The sequence below is a fragment of the Plectrocnemia conspersa genome, unplaced genomic scaffold, assembly GCF_051122295.1.
Source record: "Plectrocnemia conspersa isolate PC_06_02 unplaced genomic scaffold, ASM5112229v1 ptg000012l, whole genome shotgun sequence".
Classification (NCBI taxonomy): domain Eukaryota; kingdom Metazoa; phylum Arthropoda; class Insecta; order Trichoptera; family Polycentropodidae; genus Plectrocnemia; species Plectrocnemia conspersa.
The window spans coordinates 3,073,420-3,094,147 of NW_028277176.1; the positions used below are offsets into that span (position 1 = coordinate 3,073,420).

Consider the following 20,728-nt stretch of genomic DNA (forward strand, 5'->3'; position numbering starts at 1 on the left):
TAAACCACAGATCTTAATATTGTAAAATCTTAACTGCAATTAGAATAAGATACATAAATCTGTTATAAAGCTTTGCAATTAAATATATTTTTATAATAAACAGTATGTTACGGTACGGTAAAATGCAGCTAATAACATTCTCAAAAAAATGTAAAATATAAGAGTAAAGTCATATCACATATTTATAAATAATCATGTTAAAAAAATAAAAATTTCTTATTAAAACTCGATAATTGGTTTAGATTTATGCGACAGTTAATTACTCAGTTATTTTCCTGTGTCAATTCAACCGTCGTTATTCCAGTAGAGCTATCAGTCTATGAATTAAGCTATATATAAAATTTATTTATATTCGTTCGAATTATCTGATTGACAAAATGGAATAAAAAACAGTGCAATTAATTAGTTTTTCATCGTGCTACGATCAATAGGAAGCGAAACGAGCCGTTCACAATTAGCAATAGTGGGTTTTATTTTTATACCAATCGGTTAGGTGTTAAGCGATCGTCCAATTCGCAAACAAAGAGTGAGAGAGAGAGTATTTTTAATCGGATTTGTCGCAATCGCTCATTAAAATTATTTAATGTAGCGCGTTTATTGCGGTGCGCTATGTTTTATAGGCCGTTAAAGCGAACGTAACACGTTTAAAAGGTTAACGTATTATTACCGTACGTACCGTAACGTTTTTGCTGTTTGCGATTTAACACCCCAGCAAATACAGGCACATCTCCGAATGCTTCTACAGTTTAATTGTTGTGTTTATAAACTCTTTTACGCCTTGTATACAATGTGCACTTTGCAGTGTCTGACAGACGATTTAATTAAATATCGGAATTACTCGTTAACATTTATGATATTAATAACAATTTATAACTTTTTTTTCTTAGAAAAAGGATTTACATGTTAGGTGTCAAAAATTTTTTATTGTGAGTCATGTCTTTCTTAATTTTTTTATAACGAGTTTTGGTAAAATTTATCGTTATTATATACTGATTAACCAATATACTTAAAAATCAATTATAATATTTTTTTATTCGGTACGTAACACTGTAATACGTCTATTAAATTAAATATTTTGAACGTCAAAGTTTAGGCACAAGTAAAAAAAAATATAAATGATACAAAATCACCACAAAAGTCGTAATTTAAAAAAAAATTGTAACCAGACTCTTTGCTGAATAAAATGATTAATCGATTAATTTTAGATTAATGTCATATAAATATACATAGAAAAGTTCTATAAAATAATATTATTTAAAACAGGAATGTGTGTAATATTGCTTTTATAATAAAATATTTGTTAAGACACTTTTTTTTAATTTGCAAAATAAGATAATTTGATTTGTATGTTAAAATACAATTTTTTATTGTAAGTGTTTTTTTTACTATTTTTAGTAAAATTTGTCGTTATTTTAAAATGCTTTAACAAAAACGCAAAAAATTCATTAAAATGATTTTTTATTAGGTATTTTGGTATACTTAATATATTTAAATTTTAGGATTTTTGCAGTAAATTTAATAAGGGTGAATAAATTTATTTTATGAAGCAATCTTTGACTTAGATTACACAAAAATATACAAAGGTGACATATAAAGCAATAATATTTAGAATCAAACTAATTAAAAATATTTTATTATTATAATTTAATATTTTTTACAAAAAAAAAAAAATTGGTATAAAGTAATATTTGTTGTAGAAAAAAAAGCGAAATACAAAAAATATTTTTTTTAATTTAAATATTTAAAACATAAAAAAACCTACAATATAGCTTTTTTTATATGTTTACGTATATAAATTTACATAACATATATAGAAAAACTATGATAAATATGCAACAAAGATAAGATAATTAAATTTGTATGTTTTATGTATTTTAAGTCATGTATTTTAAGATTTTTTTTTAACGGGTTTTAGTAAAATACTACGTCAACTACAAAAATTCAAAGTTTTAATTTTAAGAAAAGTTTCTTACAATTTTTGCGGTTAGTTTGTTTAAGTAAATAAATTTATATTTTCGATAAATATTTGATTAGGATTACATAAAAATCCACATTTATTACATACTTCAAAAATACTGAAAATTACAAAAAAATCTTCTAACTAAAGAAGTATAAAAATTTAATTTCTTCGAGAAAAATTTGACAAAAAACGGTTAGCATAAATATTTCTTTTTAAAATGAAGTCATATATAACCGAAATTATATTTTTTTTTACATTTATTATAGTTTTTATATATACGTAACATACGAGTTAGTATGATATTTGGTTTTGCGATATTTTTAAACAGTATTTGTAAATACATTTAATTAAATGTTTTATTTTTGCATGTGTAGTTTTTTGTGAAGTTACAATTTTAATTTATAACAATATTTATAATAAGTAAATACGGTATTATTTTAAAAATCGACTAAAAAGTCTATAAAATACTAAAAATGGAACGTCAAGTAATTCTATCTTATATTTGTGAAAAATAAAATAGAGTTTAATTTTGATGGTCTCATAACTCACTATAATAATTTATTTTTATTAGTAAGAATAGCCATATTAATAAACTTTTAACTATTAAAATAAACTAGAGATTTTTATGTATAAATATAATACAAAAATGAAATAAAATTAGTTAGTTAGGTTTATGATATTTTAAAGTAGAAAAAATTTTGTAAGTGCTACATTTTTTATATTTATATGTGTATAAAATATAAAAAAAAACTAGCAAGTAATTTTTGTATTATGTTAAAATGTAAAAGTGCAAAAAAATTAGGGCTTAATATTTTATCACAACACATGTAAAATCATTTTAAAAAATATTTTCTTTTTATCGAATTTGTTAGTATATATTACAAAAATAAAACCTATAATTGAATGGCTGTGGGTGCAAATATATTTTTTATTTTTTTTAATTTCTCTATAAAAGTGCTCAATGAGTTGAATTCAGTTCTTTTACAGATACATTTTTGTATTACGAATAAAAGAAACAGAAACAATATTTAATCAAAGAAAAGCTTTAAAAACCCAATATGTGATAATCTATTAAATTAAATTGATATGATCAATAATTATTTCTCTTATAACAGAATTAATAAAAATTATAGAGGATTCGAGCTTAGTTTTTTTATGGGTAAATCATCGACTTATATAACTGATCTATCGTCCTATATACCTAATCTATAATTCTTTATTATATTATTTTAGATTATGTCATGGTAATGTGTACTTAATAAGAATACTGTAACTAACTATAAAGTTACACGTAAAAAAATATATACAAAATGTATAGTTTTTACGTAAATCACGTAATTATGTATGTTCTTCTCGTCTTAACTACGAGAGCTTGACAAATTGGTACAATTCGCCCACTGAAACCTAGCTGAAGATTGCACAGACGAATGTGTCGCTTTGTCAGTGAGCAAAATTTTATTTATCCGTTTCGAATTTTTCTGAAAAAGCGTCACGTAAAGCGACACATGGAGAGTTTCCAAGAGTTTTTCATTTCGATCCCACACACACACACACACACACACACACACACACACCTAGACACACGGTCCATGCTTTATTTGCACATCCTGGAAAATGCAGTCGCGCAAAGTCCGCAGTAGCACACTCCCCAGTCCTGCCCACCCCTATTTTTATCTCTCGAACGTCATCAATATGAAAAATTCAAATACGGCGTTTTCTGCACTAGAAGTTTGTCCGTCGTTCAAAGGGAGAGCAGCGTAGTATATCGAATGCAGTTTGTCACCCAGGAAAATATTCCAAAAGTCAAACGGTGGCTAGTCAAGAAAAATATATATATACGTAAATGTGTATATTATAAAAAGTAGCGTATATTTTTCAGAGTAAAGTAATCGAAAAATGTTTGATTTTTATGGATCGTATTTAGCACATAATAAATGTAGAAAGAGCTACTCTAATATGGAGTATATACATATATGTACAAAATATTTATATATTTAAGTAATAACGTCTATATAACAGTTTTATTTAAAGAATCTAATAAGTTAATTAAAAAAAAACATTTTATTGAAAAGGACCATAAACGATTTTATAGCTTTGAATCGCGTTAAACTCACCCAATTGTTTATCCTCGCTTAAGAGCAAGTAAAAAACTTTTCTTTCACGAATTAAATTTGAGGACCCAGAAAAATAAATAAAATTCACGCATTTTAAATTTAAACAAATTTTCCAAGATACAATGCCCACGATTTTATTAAGATAAACATAATTAAGTTAAGCCACCAGTAAAAAACATATCTTTTAAGAAATTAATATTCTTGAGTATATTGCAGTTTTGAGAATCATTTTGAAATATTTTTTTAATCAATGCATCGTCTAGTATTTAAATAACAGCTATTCCCGTGAAAGTTGTAGTTTTTCATAAGACAAAAACCACCATGCTCAAGGCAAAAATGCAAACATTAAATGAAATCCTAATCGTATTTGTAATTAATTTTTATCCAAATAAATTTATACGGCGGCCAATATATGATAATTTTAATAGCGCCAAAAAACAATGAAATAAAATATTACCCATAAATGGGAATGGGGCTTTCCAAAACCTTTGTCATAGAAAATTCCGAGTGATTCGCAGCCAAGTCGCTCCAAAAGAGGGACCTATAAGTCACATTATTGACTAGTTAGGTTGATAAGGTTACCACATGCTTTACTAAGAAGGTATACGTATCTCCCATGGTGCCCGTTATTATTTCGATTCCACAGAGGGACCGCCGCCTGGGCTTCTACCTTGACTGGTCGTTCCTTCAAGAGACTACAGATTATAAAGTTACGTCCTGGAAACCAGGCCATAATATAGTCTATACCCTCTGGAGGGTTTCTTGCAACTGAAACGCCTTTCAATTACCGTAGCTTCTAAATACTGCATCACAAGAGAGTTTGACTATATCATGTGTGTTTTGAATTTAAATTAATTTATTTTAAGGATTAAGGTGCGTCCTATTCAGCACATGATATCAAACCCTAAAATTGACTTGTTACTTTAAATAAACATGTGATTAGCCATAGTATAATAATAGAGAACAAGATATTTGAAACAAAATTATAGTTATAATCGACTAGATAACTATAAATTGTCTGTTTTATTGTGTATTATCTATTAAATTATATGTTCTGTGAGTAACAAATATCTTAAAAATTCAACTGAGCACTTTACTATTTTACGAGTAAAAATATTTTGAAGATTGATAAAAAAATCTTAAAATTAATAGCATATTTATATCGCTAAGTAATTTAAAAAATTTTTTGCTAAGGTAAATTAAAACAGAATATGGGATCGCAACACTAAGAGTGTTTCTGTCAATCTGTAAAATAATAAAAGCTTAAATTAAAAAAACATTGTTCATTAGATCATTATAAGAACATGTGTTACACTATTATTTTTATTTTTTACAAAATAAACTTACTTATATTATAAATTCCCTTGGGCACCAATACTTTAAGAATTTTATTTGTATTTTTTTCAATAAAAAATATAATATAATGGTACTAGGATTATAAGTGTCTAAAATTTCAAAAATCGCATTACAAGCCCCAACATTTAAAATTCTAAAAAATGTTGAAATTTATAAAAATCCTGGATTAGAATCTCATATGAACCGTAATGTTTTATAATTGGTATCGTGTTTGGGAGCTTAAAATTTGTTGTCACGATCATTAGAGATAGGATTTACCTAGTTGGTGGTTGTTGATTGTGTTGGCATGGTTGTATTGCATTATGTTTGAACGTTACATTTACAAAAAATATATAGACATATTGATTTAAGCTCAAATACACTGAGAACTTTATATGAAAAATTCTAGAAAACTAATAAAAAAAATTAATAATAGGTGAAAAAATATACACTATAATAAGTAGCTCGTATATTACAAATAATACTTTAAAGAATTGTTTAAAAAAATAAATATTTTAGGATCCTAATTTGATATTTATTTATGCTGTATATTAAACGATTTATCAAGCTTTTATCTTTAATTTAAATTATTGCTTGATTTAAAAAAGAACTGAGAAGAATAGCTTATCTTAATCAGCTAAAATATTGCTTAAATTTGTTACTTTTGGTATATTATATATTAAATATTTTACTGCATTAGAGTAAAAATATTCAACGCATGAATTAAATTAAGTGTAAGCCAAAAATATATTTTCCACATTGTGTTATATTAAGGTATATTGGATCATATGTACTATAAAAATGTCTATATATAGTAAGATAAAAGTATATTTATATAAACGGATCCATTAACCCCTAAGATAATTTATTTATATATATTATTTCCCTAGCAGCGATTTATTTTCACAAATTGTATATATTAGGTCAGAGTATTAATAACGAAAGGGTAACTTTTGTCTATTTACAACTATATAATTTCTTATTATAAATGCCTTTTTTAATAATAAAAAACATTTGTACAACTTGGTTCTGGTATCACTGGAGTTACGTGCATGGAGTATTTTATTTTATTAAAATAACATTAAAACGCGCGTACGTCGAGTGTTAAAAATTCGAGTAATTAAGTGGCAGAACTTCGCAGTCATAAATTTTCGACAGAGTAAAAAAAGTACTGAAAATACCTTTTACGGCAATATAAAAGGGATCGTTTATTACTTTTGTATAAACACGAAAACGGCGTAAAGATTTCACCGTGGAAACGCGGCGTAAAAAGACATTTACAGCGCAATTTTTACGCTTTCAATATTTGCTCGGTTGTTTCTATAAATATTGCGAGAGCAAAAATAAGCGAGCCGGCGATGTAACAAGAAAAGAATAAGAAGAAGAAGGGAAAAGTTTGCGGGTTTACTTTTAACGGCGCTAGAGAATGCCCATAAGGCTGTGCGTAAATATTTTATGCGTTATTGCGCAACCTTTTGCGGAAAGTTCGCACTCGGGACGTTGAAATATTTTCAATTTTGTTTAAAAGCGAAAAAAGACAAAGCTACCGTATTTTGTTCAAAAATATAAGATAGAACATTTGTGAATTTGGTAAAGTGGCGCTGGGACCTTATTATGATCTCGGACCACATCTTTTAACTCGTGTCTTGTTCAATTATAATAAAACGTAAACAGCTTAAACTTGAATAATACTTAACCCTATACTATTGATAACAAATTGGTTTATATATATTATAAGTAAAGAATTATTTATATATGTTTCTAAAATATAAGCTAAAGTAAATATAAAATATTTTTTTACATTGAAGTTTTTTTTACAAGACAACTATAAAACCAATCCTAAATATAAATAATAAAGCACGTATTGCATAGAGGCTGCAATTCACATTTCTGTGGTTTTAGATCTTTAGCTAATAATACTATAGTTAGCACTTATTATTTTTTTCCCATTCATTATTATTATAACCAATAATGTATGTTTTTTTCTTTTTTTATATTAGCTTATACCAAAACGAATGATGTATTTTTAATGCAAATAAAGTACGTTTAAATATTTATTTGTAATTGAATAATAAAAAATGTATTTTTTTCTAAATGTATAACCTTTTTCTACCTCACAGTCAATTTTTTAATTTAATTGGCATAAAATATTTAAGGCTTTGATTTAAAATATTCCCGTAACCTATTTTTCACATCGTTTACGTTTTATTTTTTTTTGTCTGGGAAGTGATGAATCGATCGAAACAAAGTATATAAGATAAAACCTTTCAGCCTAGTTCCTTAATTTTATTAAGACTTAATTTTTCAATATGAGAATGCGCAATGTCAAACTATTTGACTTCTGCAGAAAAAAAAAATTATACTTTTTTATGCAAATAATACAACTGACCACATAATAAAAGCTTACATTAGTAGTCGATTTTTTTTAAGAAATACATTTACCATGCAATTTTTTATAAATTATTTACTTCGTAAAAATTCTGTATTTTTTTATAATAACGAAATATGGAGTTAAGATGTGTACCAACACAGATATAATAAAAGACGTACTCTGTCAAGGAACGACCGACTGTTAAAAATTAAAATAACATAATTTTAAAATTGCTTAATATATTGTATTGCTTAATATAGTGTATTATATATACATATGTTACAACATTAGTATGAATTTCGAAAATGCATACATTAGCTAGTCAATGTATACATTGTCAAAATACTTTATTTACAGTACACACAAAATAATTATTAAAAATAGTGCTTCTTAAAATATTTAAAATAATTATTAGGTATTTTCAACCATTTATGTAAAGACAATTTTGCTGCTAATTTATAATACCAATTTTAAGTAGCTTTGCTTAGTTCGCTCACACTTAACCTATCCAACGTTAATTTTTTTTTATCTCAATGATTATTCGATCGCGATTAGGTTTGTCAAATCTCGTTCGTTGATGATTTAACTAGCTCACGCTGGATAGTTTACACACTCACTAGCTAAAGCATGTATTAACAAAATGTAGCATTGTAAGCTTTGCTTTAGCGCAGTTTTTTAAAAATGCAATTGTAACATATATAGTGTATTACCTTATTTATAGAAACAATAATATATATAGAACAATAAATAACATGTTCTTTGATATAATAATAAAAATCCATCAAACTATTCTATAAAAATCTGTGAACATTGTAAGACAGAAGAAATGAGAAATACAAGTAGAAAGTAATATTATCTCTAATATTAAAATAATGTATTGGTTTTAACTTGAGCAGTCTTATATTTATTACTAAAGCAGATTTTTGCCGAATAAATATTTATTTAAACGTATAATAACATGTTTTATATAAAAAATAAACTAAATTATTACAAAAAATCTGATATGAGGCAAATTATATAATGTTTTCAATTTTTATAAATTAAAGAAATTGTGAGGCTATAGACTAAAGTTGATTTACGTGTTAGAAAGGTGAGCTAATAATAGATTGCCTAAAACTGTCACATGTAATTGAATCTATTTATAAGCCACTATATAAATTACTAGTTATTATTTATGAATCATTCCGAAAATTCGATGATATATAATTACTAGGTCAAAGACATGACATAAAGCCAAAAGCCACCCACGTTCCAGTACAGGTATTTGCTTTGCAAAACGCATTAGTTTTAAATATACATTGCTATAATAATTAAATTGGATATAAGACATATTTATTAGTATATTATTTAAATAGAATTAGGAATCAAACATATGTTTTGTGATATAAAGCATATGTTTTAAAAAAAATTAATACTAGAGTGTATGTAATTAATAATATCATTTGCAAAATCACTATAGGTAGGAAAATATTATCATGTCAAACTAAAGCTAATGTTTTAGTTTAGATATATTTAAATAAAATCATTTTAACAACAAAAAAAAACCTTAGTAAAGTACGGTGATTACCATTAAAACTTATTTTAAAACTAAATTAGCCCAGCATTTTTTCCTTAATTTAACTATTTACACTTTATTGATACAACAGTATTTTATTATATAGTCAGTAAAAAAAAATTAACAACTTTTGCATAGTGTTTGTATTTGATTAATACAACCTAATAATATCTATGTTAACTAACTCCAATTTCATTTTAGCATGTCTATACATATGCTATAAAATATTTACATATAAAAAATATTTTATAACTCTATTGTCACTATAAGTAACACAGAACAATATCTTAAATGAGCCTAACAAAAAAGTACGAGGAAACTGAAAAAAATGAAAGATGATCTTACTGTGATTAAATTCAATAAATTTGCGTGAAAATTACATATCTTGTTCTGACTATTAAGATATACAGCTTACACATAATGATACAGATATATTAAAATAAAATTAATGTCACTAAAAGTACCCAGAAAAATAATTTAAATACAGCCATTATATTGTTCGTAAACATAGCAAGAAAAGGCATGAGGAAAGTAGTAATAAATTAATGTAAACTTTACAACGTTCGTCCTTAATGTAAAGTAATACAATTTATACATATAAATTTAAAAAAATGGCAGATTTTCATTTATAAAATTGATAAATAAACATAGATTACATAATTATGCACAAATTGTATTTTTCTATCATTATTGTGTATAAAAATACAGTTGAAACTGTACTTTTACCTGGCTTAAAACATTTTTTGTATAGAACATTTTCGACTTATGTTACCTTAATTTTCTTGAAGTGCTTCAGTAATAATGGGAAAATTAGTCTGAAGCATTATTCAAATGTGTATAAATTACAAGAAGCAATTTTATTTTTACAGTATCTAATTAGTTTCATTTGCTGGTGAGTAGTACCCACTTATATATTGTACTAACACTATATGAGTTGCATACATAGTTTTCTATAAGCGACAATAAAACAGTATTCAATCAATCAGCAAATTATTACTGTTGCTTCAAACACGTGTTTTCTTTGCCAAAAAAATTGAGAAAACATTGAACAAACTATTTACATCCAATCATTTGACACTAAATCTCTCCTTCTAGAGTCACACGAAAACAAATCATATCGTCACGATACGTCGCGCGTCAAGTGAGCGAGAAAAGTCGTCACTTTGCGGCCGGCGCGGGCCACCGGGCGCGTTCGCGTTCGGCTAGCAACTGAGGGTGATTCCGGCGCGCGCCACCCCCAACCGCCCCCACCCACTGTCACCCACTCACCCCAAGCGGACATAACGCCCCGCTGCCATTTTCAATTTTACGCCGATCGCCGCGCGTTTTCCTTTTGGGAACAAGACGTTTAGTCATGCATACCTCTGTGCTTGTATTAAGAAAACTCGTGCCTGAAAACCCCATTGTAATTACGAGAGACAACAAAAAAATACTGCGACGACTGTAAACACCTATTTCAGCGGCGTTACGTTCACAAAAGCATAATATTAGGTAACCAAAATTGTTGTTGTGGTTTTCGTTTGATACAATATTTTGTCGCAAATCGTTCGGTATGCGTGTTTGTATGTATCATGTGGCACATTTAAGCGTTTGTCGTTGTCTCTGAATATGTTACTTTTCACCCCTTTAAAATAAGTATTCCTAGCAAATTTTCTGCATTAACATAGACTAGGAGTAAAAGCTGCAGAATCATGTTGTTTGGAATGCATTAGATATACTAAAAGAAGCAATTTCACAAAAATAGTTAAAAATATATAATGCTTAATCAAATACCATAGTAAAGAAAATCATGAGGGATTGATAACTTAGACTTCTGAAATGCTCTAAAATCATATTTAAATTACCCAGAAAAATCATATAAGCAAAGCAAATAGATCCAACATAACCAATTAGTCTTTGCGTTTTTACTTTACTTTATTTTCCAAAATATATCATTTTTTTTATTTTTTTTTTATATTTATTTCGTACAGTAGTTGTATCAATGATTCTATTAAGAAAAAAAATATTTTTTGTATCTTTATTTTTAACCAAAAATCAACCACTTTGGAGATAAATTAATCAAAGCATATTATGCCTTTTACTATCTTTAACACTGTCATAATGCGACAATAGCAGTATTGTAACATATGTAATGTATTTGGCAGTGATGCCATTAAATTTATAAGGTAATAAATGTGGTTTTAAAAATTTTTTTTTAGGAATTTTGATATTGCATATCTACGTAAGAGCGTTGCTATCAAAGCAGATTCAATTTCAACGAAACAGAAGCTAGCAAAAAACTTCAATGTGTCACCTACATTAATTCACAGATATTTATAAAATTAGGAAAGGTGTTAATTTGCATAATATCTCATAAATTGTCTGAGGAAAATCTAGCTTCTAGAACAAAAAAATTGAGTCGAATCGTTAATGAAGATGAGAAGCGGATCCTTTGCTCTAACACGCGATGTAAAAGGCAGTGGTTAGCCGCCAAATAACCCCCAAATCCAACACAGAGAAGAGGATTACACCCCAATAAGATAATGTTATGCATTTGCTGAAATATGAAGGGCATAACTTATTATGAGTTATTAGATTGTAGGCAGACAATTACGGGAGACACGTAGTGTGCTCAGCTAATTTATTTATAAGTGACTCATACTATAAAGAAGACCTTCCCTTATAAATTAAAGAAGGGTAACTGTACACCAAGACAGCGCTTGCCTTTATGTATCCAAGAAGACGATAGAAAAAAATCAATATACATTTTTGAGAACTTCTTTTTTACCCTCCGTATTTTCGAGACAATGATTAAAATTATCTATTTAAATTGCTGCAATAGTTTTTAAGTGAAAAAAATATTTAAAAAAAACGGATATAAAAACGACATTAACGAATTTACTGCTTTCAATAAAACATTATTCTTCGAATCAGATACAAAAATGTAGTTAACATGTGCAAAATAATTGTAGAATAAAAAGAGAAAATAATGTGTGCCCCTAACTTTTTCGCATTAAAACATTTCTTAAAGATGCGTACATATCTTAATTTTTTAATTCACTAAAAGGTTCTAAATTGTTTAAGCTATTCTATAGTTTAATCGTTTGCGTGATAATATTTTATTTAATTTATTCGTTGATTTTAAAGATTACACGCTAAAAACATTATTGTACAAATTAAAATGGTAATACATAATAATAGCAAACTGACAAAATAATATCCATGTAGAGTAGTTTTAAGGTTTGAATGCCGCAAAGTAATGAATTTTTTACCATAAATTACTGTACATTCACATAAAACATCATTATTTATCATCACGCATGACCGAACAAAAATAATTAAACATTTCTGACGCATTAATCAAAGCGCGGAATTTCACAAAATTCGCATACGCGCTCGCGCAAGATGACATTTTAATATAAAATCATAATTAAAACACGTTTGTTCCAAATTTGTTCGGAAAACAACTCGCAACAACACTCAATAGCGCTCCGATGAAAAGCGGAAAACTTTGTTTTAATGAAAATTTTCCTTGAAATATTTTCCATATGAGATTTTAGGCCGGAGCGCCGCGTGGTTCGATATAAATTTTATTACGGCCATATTAATTATTGCGTACTTTTGAGAATTTACAAACAAATACCATTTCCAATACATACACATAGTTTGTTCAAAAAGTTCCTGAATTAATGAAATATACCATTATCTCCAAAAAAAAACCGTTGGAAATAAAAAAACACTAAAATACTAATTATCACTAATGGGCGACAAGAGCATAGGATCTGATGCACTCTCGGCTGAATACCCATTAGTTACCAGTTTTGACTAAAATTATATATAGATCAGAGAATAAGTTTGTAGAAACACTTTGGGTCTCCAAAAATAGAATAGCGTGAATCTGCTAATTAACAAACGACGCGCTGAACGTAAAGCTGCGAGGAAAGCTATATGAGGAACGTTGAGGAATCCGCCCTCAACCGAAGATTAGACGATTGCGAGGAGAGACACAGATGGGACTTAAAAATGTATGTATGTAATAATATGATTATTATATATTTTGCATATATTCACGATCATTATTATTTTTAAAAATTCTTTCAGAATTAAACATTTTTTATATAGCCAAGAGAAACTGTCAGTTCAGAGTATAGAAAAGCAGAGCTTGATAATCGATTTATACATTATTAAATTGTAATTAATTTACTTTTCGTAGTCAGTCTTTTGATAAAAAATATCGTATTTGTTAGAAAGCGAGTAAACACCGATATAAAAATATATCAAAACCAAAATATATACATATATACTGAGTCGCATTATTTGTAAAATATTTCGGGAAATTAATAGGTTTATAAATTTTATACTATACTATATATTATTTTTTATTTATTCGCATAAATTAAATTTTTTATAAAATACTTATGTACTTAACATGTTAAAATTTAATTAGTAAAAATAAAAGAAAAAGTCCAAGAACTCTTCGATCATATTATATGGATACATGTAATAATAATAGCAAAACAATTTTAATAAGCAAATTCTTGTAAAACTCATTAAATACATATGAAAGTTAAACATTAGTAAAAGATAATACATTATTAATTTCGATTACTTTATATTAAATTTAACTGGAAAGACTCACTCAGCCATTTAGAAATCCTATTATATACAATATTTATTTAAAAATTTCCCCTATGTTAACATATTTTACTGTATTATATAATAATATTAAATATAATAGAATCAATCAGCGTATCTGCGTCACATGTGCTAATTAAATTTAACCATCTCAGGTAAATATTTACCAGTATAGGCAGACTAGTGTGTGATAAATAAACAGAGGCTTAGTTAGCGACACTAAAACACGTTACTAATTTATTCGATTGAAACTAGTCGTGCTATTTTGATGTCGCTATATATCTTTACTAAATCTATAGTATTAATTGTGATTGACATTTTAATTATTATTTATTGGCTATTTTGACAGGAAAAATAAAGAACAATAAATTAAAAAATAGTTTGGCTGTATATTACTATAAATAACACTACTTTTAGTAATAAGAATATTGTAATTAATAATTGAAAATAAATAAAAACTAATAGTAGATCAATATTGAATGTTTTGAATTCAGAACGTTAATTATGGTAGCGTTATGTGATATTAAATTAGCATAAATATTTTTATTGCATAATTAACATTTGTAATAAAAGTTATTTAGAGTAGCTTTAATCACATATGATAATTACGAATAAAGGTAACGTTTCGATGGCATACAATGAGTGTTTTCTAAAGAAACTAATTAGTTATAATGAGTAGGATTTACTTTATATAATTTTGCACATGAAAATAAATATATCAAAAGGGCGCAGATAAAAATATAAATTATATTATTGATACTTATAAAAATAAAAATATATCAATGCCAATAATACCATTGTATGTGTAATATGATCTAATTGAATCAGTTCATGATTATTTTCAAAAAAGTCTTTAACTAATCAATGCTTAAAAAAATCAACTGAAATTATACAGTTTTTATACAAATATAACACCCCAAATATTTGCGGTGAAAATTATATGTAAAACTACAGATATAATTATAAATCAAGTTGGTGACATTTTAATTTCATTGATGATTAATAACCTTTATCGATTTACAAATTATTTTAAAACAATATATTTATTTTTATAAATTGTAAAAAAATATTTTTGTGTCTTTCGAAAAATCGACATTTGCACTGCATAAACATTTTTGTTGGGATTTTTACAAATTTATGGAAATTTTCTATATTGCATTATTCATGTCACCGTTGTCAATCTTTAAAGTGTCACGGCGCAGATGAAGACAATGTCAACAGCGACAAGGACTCATTGAATAATTTAAGGCAAAGGACACGTCCAGAATTGTTTATTCACTCGAAATATTGTTATTTCCTTTCTGCGATAAATCAAACTGTAGTCTAGGAAAATTTCATGAAAATTTCGCAAATATTTACGATATCTGTAAAAGTGCAAAAGTTTTTCTGTATTTTTTTAGCTTTGTCGCAAGGGAGTCTATGGATGATACTGAGACATGACTGTTGTTTCAGCTTCTGCTGATCTTGGCTTTAGCAGCAAATGATAAAATATTGCCTTAGTGCTGAAACTACACATACAAGTGTATACGACTCCAACCATCCCATACATATGCATTATGGTTGCAAGATATGGACATAAATTACACTTTTTTAAAATTCAACTTGCAATCATACATGTACATATGTCTAAAATATTGAAAAAACACCTTAATAAATATATTGAATTTCATGGTAATAACATTTTAAGCATGTTGAACTAATACTGTATGACTGAGTCGATTACATAAATAGTTAACCCGCCGTTAATAAAACATTAACAAGCTCTAAACTAATAATATTGAATGAGGTAAAATAATGGAATTAGCATTAGAGAGTTGAACTTTCACTTTGCACATGCATTATGGTTTTGAGTGATGTTAATATAATTTAATTTATATAATGTATAAAGTATTTCTAAAGATATTTACATATTATTAAATAATTTATCAATATATCTAAATGTGTGTTTATGTACAATATTTACATTTAATATATTAAAATGTTTTTATTTTATGACATAAGATGTATTGGTATATGTCAATAATCAATATCACTCGCACCTGCTGCTATTCAGATTGAACAGACGCTCATAATACTACGCTTTTGAGCTCGAAATCTTACAGTAAACATTTGGCGCTTTATGTGCTCAAAATGTAATTTTAATAAATATCTATGCAAAATTTTTTTGAAACAAAAATAATTTATTTTTATAGCCGTTGTATATTATATGTTTCTAACCAAAAAACACAGAAAAAATAATGATACTCACAAAAACAATTGAATTTAAATTTATACAAAAATGGGTAGAGCACAATGTGTTCACCAAATTTGTGTATCTGGATGAGTGCGAATCAATACTATGCAAAAAATGATTAAAAAGTCTGTGCTTATTGGGGAGCTGATGAAAGATATTGCACAAAAATATTACAGAATTCTGTATATTTTTATGCAGAAGCCTTAAAAAGTGCTTTTCCAAATATACACGTCGATGTGACTCGAGGGAATCATATCCCAATATACCTTGTGGAAAATAATAATAAATAATATTTATATTCCCTCATGTACAGATATATGAAAAGACTGTTTTGAATCTTGTCTATTAAATGTGAGTCGGTTTTAATATTTTTGAATCAGAGTTCTGCGCATTAGATGATTATAAAAGGGACAGAGTAACTTCAAGCTAAGCAATTGATTTCATTGCATACTTTTTTATTTTGTGATAAAATCTGTAGTTCTTTAGAAATAGAAAACATAAATCAGTTACCACTTTTGTGCGATGCAGTACATTGCTATTATTTATAATCAAATTTAAGAGATGCTTTTGCTTTAGAATGTGTCATCAAATATCATTTTTTTTAACTAAATCTATAAGCAAATGATCACGCACATAGATTTTTAACAACAAATTAAAGTAACATACAATTTCTAATAATATATATACTTAAAGGAATACTTCAAAGTCTTTCGCAAGAAGTAAGAATTTTTAATTATTGGTAAATATCATTTTTGAATCTTAAGAAATTCCTAAAGTGGATATGATGGGGTATTGAAAATATTAACGATGATTTTAAAATACAATTTGATGCCATTTATGAAATTTAACGGTGATACGATTAAAGAGAACTAGACCAAAACTATGATAGTAGGCTTACTTTATATACGATCGAGGGATTACTTCGGTGGTCTTAAAATAGGAACACCACCATGAGAAAACCTTTTGCATATTTAGTCATAAATGTCGGCCGTTTGATTGAGCATTCAAGTACTATCATAAATCAGATAAATTAAGAGTTTAAGGCAATAATCACAAATGCTTTGACAAAAGAAAACATTCTACAATCCATGCTTGAACGACAGATGGTAATCTGTTCCAAAACATTATTTAACGGCCAACCAAATTATTTTAAAAAAGTAAACGGACCACAACAAATCAAATCACGCCATTGCAGATAAATGGGGCAATAATAAATCTCTTTCTAGTTCATATTAGGTACGCGGACAATAAAAGAACATTTGCTCTGACACTCAAACAGTTTAGGACATTAGAAGTTAAAAAGCTCTTCAGTCTATATTTACTAAGTCCGACCCAACTTCAGATTAATAAGCATTTTCTGATCCAATTCTTTAAAAACGAATATTTTGAACGTACACACGAAAAATACTTCACTTGTAATTAATATTTACAAACTATACTTAACAATTTTAACTGTTGCACACGCAAAAAATAATCACTCACTTATTCGGTAGGAAATTTGAATTTGCCGAACCACTTTTAGACCATTGAAGATTGCACCGCTTCTCTCTTCGCATTCAAAGTGCAACTCGCGGTACGGAACTTTGATTTTAACCCGATTCGACGCACTCACGAAAAGAAAACTTAACGGTATAAATAACGGATTCAAACTGTACGTTAAGATCGATATTGCTAAGGAGAAATCAAATAATAACAAACAAACTTTGTCTTGGTAACAACAATAAATACGTATGATATGAAGGTAAAACAAATGAATTAAAAAAATAGATTTAAGTGTTTCGAAATATTAACTATTTATTGAAAACGAATTATTATTCAAAAAAGTAAAGCTCATTATTTTAATTTAAAGAAAAAAATAAAAAAATTTAATATGTATATTTAGAAAAAATTACTTCAGTATATAATATAGAACTAGACAAATATATAATTGCCCCACAAATTGCTAACTCATACCTTAACCCTTAAATGCATGGTGTTGCAAATCTGCAACAATTTATTTAAGCGCTTATAACTCATTTTATATTAAAAAAGGAACGTTATTGCATAGTGTTACATATGTGTAACAAACACCGAGCCTTTGTGTTAACAAATTCTTTAAGAAAAATTGCTTTAGGAACTTATATTTTTAATTTTAATATATTTTGTTCGTGTTCTGCGTGATGTTGCATATTTATAACAATATTTTTTTATAAATATAATCCACAAATAACCCTAAATATTTTTGCCGTTATTTTCAGCCTAATTTTAGTATAAAAATATTTTTATTTTTAAATTTGGAATTATCATGCATTTAAGGGTTAAAGGTGTTCGTTGTTTAAATAATAAATATTTTGCGAATACCATATATACAAATACAAGTCCAAATTTTATTATATCACATAGCAAATTGTCAACAAAACATATTTTTAATATAAGTAAGCGGTAAAATATTGCTCTAAAGAATATTTAGAAAGCATTCAGCAAATTAGAAATTTGTCGTACTCAACAGTTTGGCAACAAAAAAAGTTACACAGAATATTTTTTAACATTAATGAGCTTAATTTATTTGCACAAAAACATTGCCATCTATACTATATAAATAATTGTATATGCCTAATTAGTAATAAAAGCCCTAGTTGTGCGTATATTATATGATGATAATTGTTATGCGTAATTATGGTATTTAATTCTATAAAATATTTGTTCCTTGCAAATTATAATTTCAAAAATCATTATTGATCTTTATAAGTTTAAAATATATTTATTTATTGTTAAGCATAAGTTGTCAAAATATATTTAAATGTGACAAAATTATATGTATGTATATCATAACTAATAATTTACTAATATATTATGTAATATTTTTATTTTAATGTATTATAGGTAAAATAGGTCACAAATCAACCGGAAACATGACATATACAAATTAGCCTATCACACATCGCGACACACAGTTTGAGAGGCGTACGCGAGCGTTTTCACGCCGCAATGCGCCAGATTGCATCGCGATACGTTGCATTATCGGTTGCTTGATACTATTTTCGTTGTGAGAAGTTGTCACATTTTTCACGTAGCACTACCCACAAAGTGTGCGGGACCGTATCAAAGCAAACACAAACCGAACCATGTTTGCTTCTGTTTTTACACCTCGTGGCCGCACTTTGCCACAGTTAAACTAATAAATCCTCGGGTATACACTTCAAAGTCCCAAGACATGAAACACAAGTTGGCGAAAGCTCAGATGGCTACATAGAAAAGGCTCTTCGCCTTTGTGCAGTGGCGTAACAACGCTCTGATCCACGAAAGTGTTACTCATTTTTAATTAAAGCTTGTTGTGGGACGTATTTATAAACAGTCGTAAGTATAGATAAGCTAAAAATCTGTGCTTGTTAATATACAGGTACAAAAAAATCTTTTTTATCACAATTTTTGCCTACAATATACATAAATATAGAGTCATAAAGGAGCAATGAGCAGAAACAACTAATAACTACAGAACCTGTGTCCTTTACTTTTGTTCGTGTTGAAAGGCTTCAGTGGGTTGGCCACGTTTCTCAAATGGACTCCATACAACCACTGGCTAGTAAATCCGATAGCCGAAGATTGGCGAGAAGAACAATGTGGGATAAAGTAACGAGAGATGCTAGAGTATCCGCAGTTCTTGGCGCAGACCGGAAGAGCTAGGAAAAAATATTAAAGAAGGCAAAGACCCATTTTGGGTTGTAAGTAGGGCATCCAAAAAATAAGAGAAGAAGAAAGAACCCCTTAACTTTAACCGTCAAAAAAAAATTTTGACTAAAATTAGTAATTCAAAATTAATTACAACAGTGGCTAAATTTATTGTTTGTTACCAAACTATTATAGTGTATTAATTTATTAGTTCTAAAATATTCGTAAAAGTTGTATCTAAGAAAGATTTAATTTTAGTCAAAATATAAAAACTTATGAGTCCACAGTCATGATTAAATTTTGTCATGATACCAAAGTGAGATAGAAAAAATGGCAGAGTAATATTTCAAAACCACTTATTTTGGGCCTATTGTCAGTGAGCGTGGGACAATTTTAATATATGAATTTGCTTATCGTAAAACGTGTGAAATGGCTTACTCGTACCAATATATTGTTACCAGCAAAAATGTTTTTACTATGAGCCAAAGTATAAACAGAAACTTTATGAAGTGCCGACCATTGTTGACCGACTTGAAAGCGTCATAAAATTTTTAATACAAATTATTTCTTATTATTTTTAAATCACCTATTTATACATGCAGAATTTACTCTTTTCATATTTGCAAGTATAAAGAATAAATATTTTTTATTGCTTATAAATCAATAATACATTATTTTTACCTTCTAAAATAATTTATTCTGGGTAATTTCTATCAAAATTGCACTAAAATAGTTTTGAAAAATCAATTATTCATCAAGCGATAAATAACAAGCGATCCTGAATCACTGACGGTTAAAAATAATATTAATATACTTAAATGTCGTGCTTTGTGTACAACCGTCCTCCGATTGTGCAATGTGTATTTTTTGTAAATATTTGTATTTTAATTATTTTGTT

At 27.4% G+C, this 20,728-nt stretch overlaps 1 protein-coding gene across 1 annotated transcript in view; it reads right to left on the reverse strand.

Moving 5' to 3' along the window:
- Positions 1 to 20,728, reverse strand: part of LOC148227969 (agrin-like) — a 497,006-nt gene that overhangs the window by 271,370 nt on the left and 204,908 nt on the right. The gene's annotated exons all lie outside the window — the stretch shown is intronic.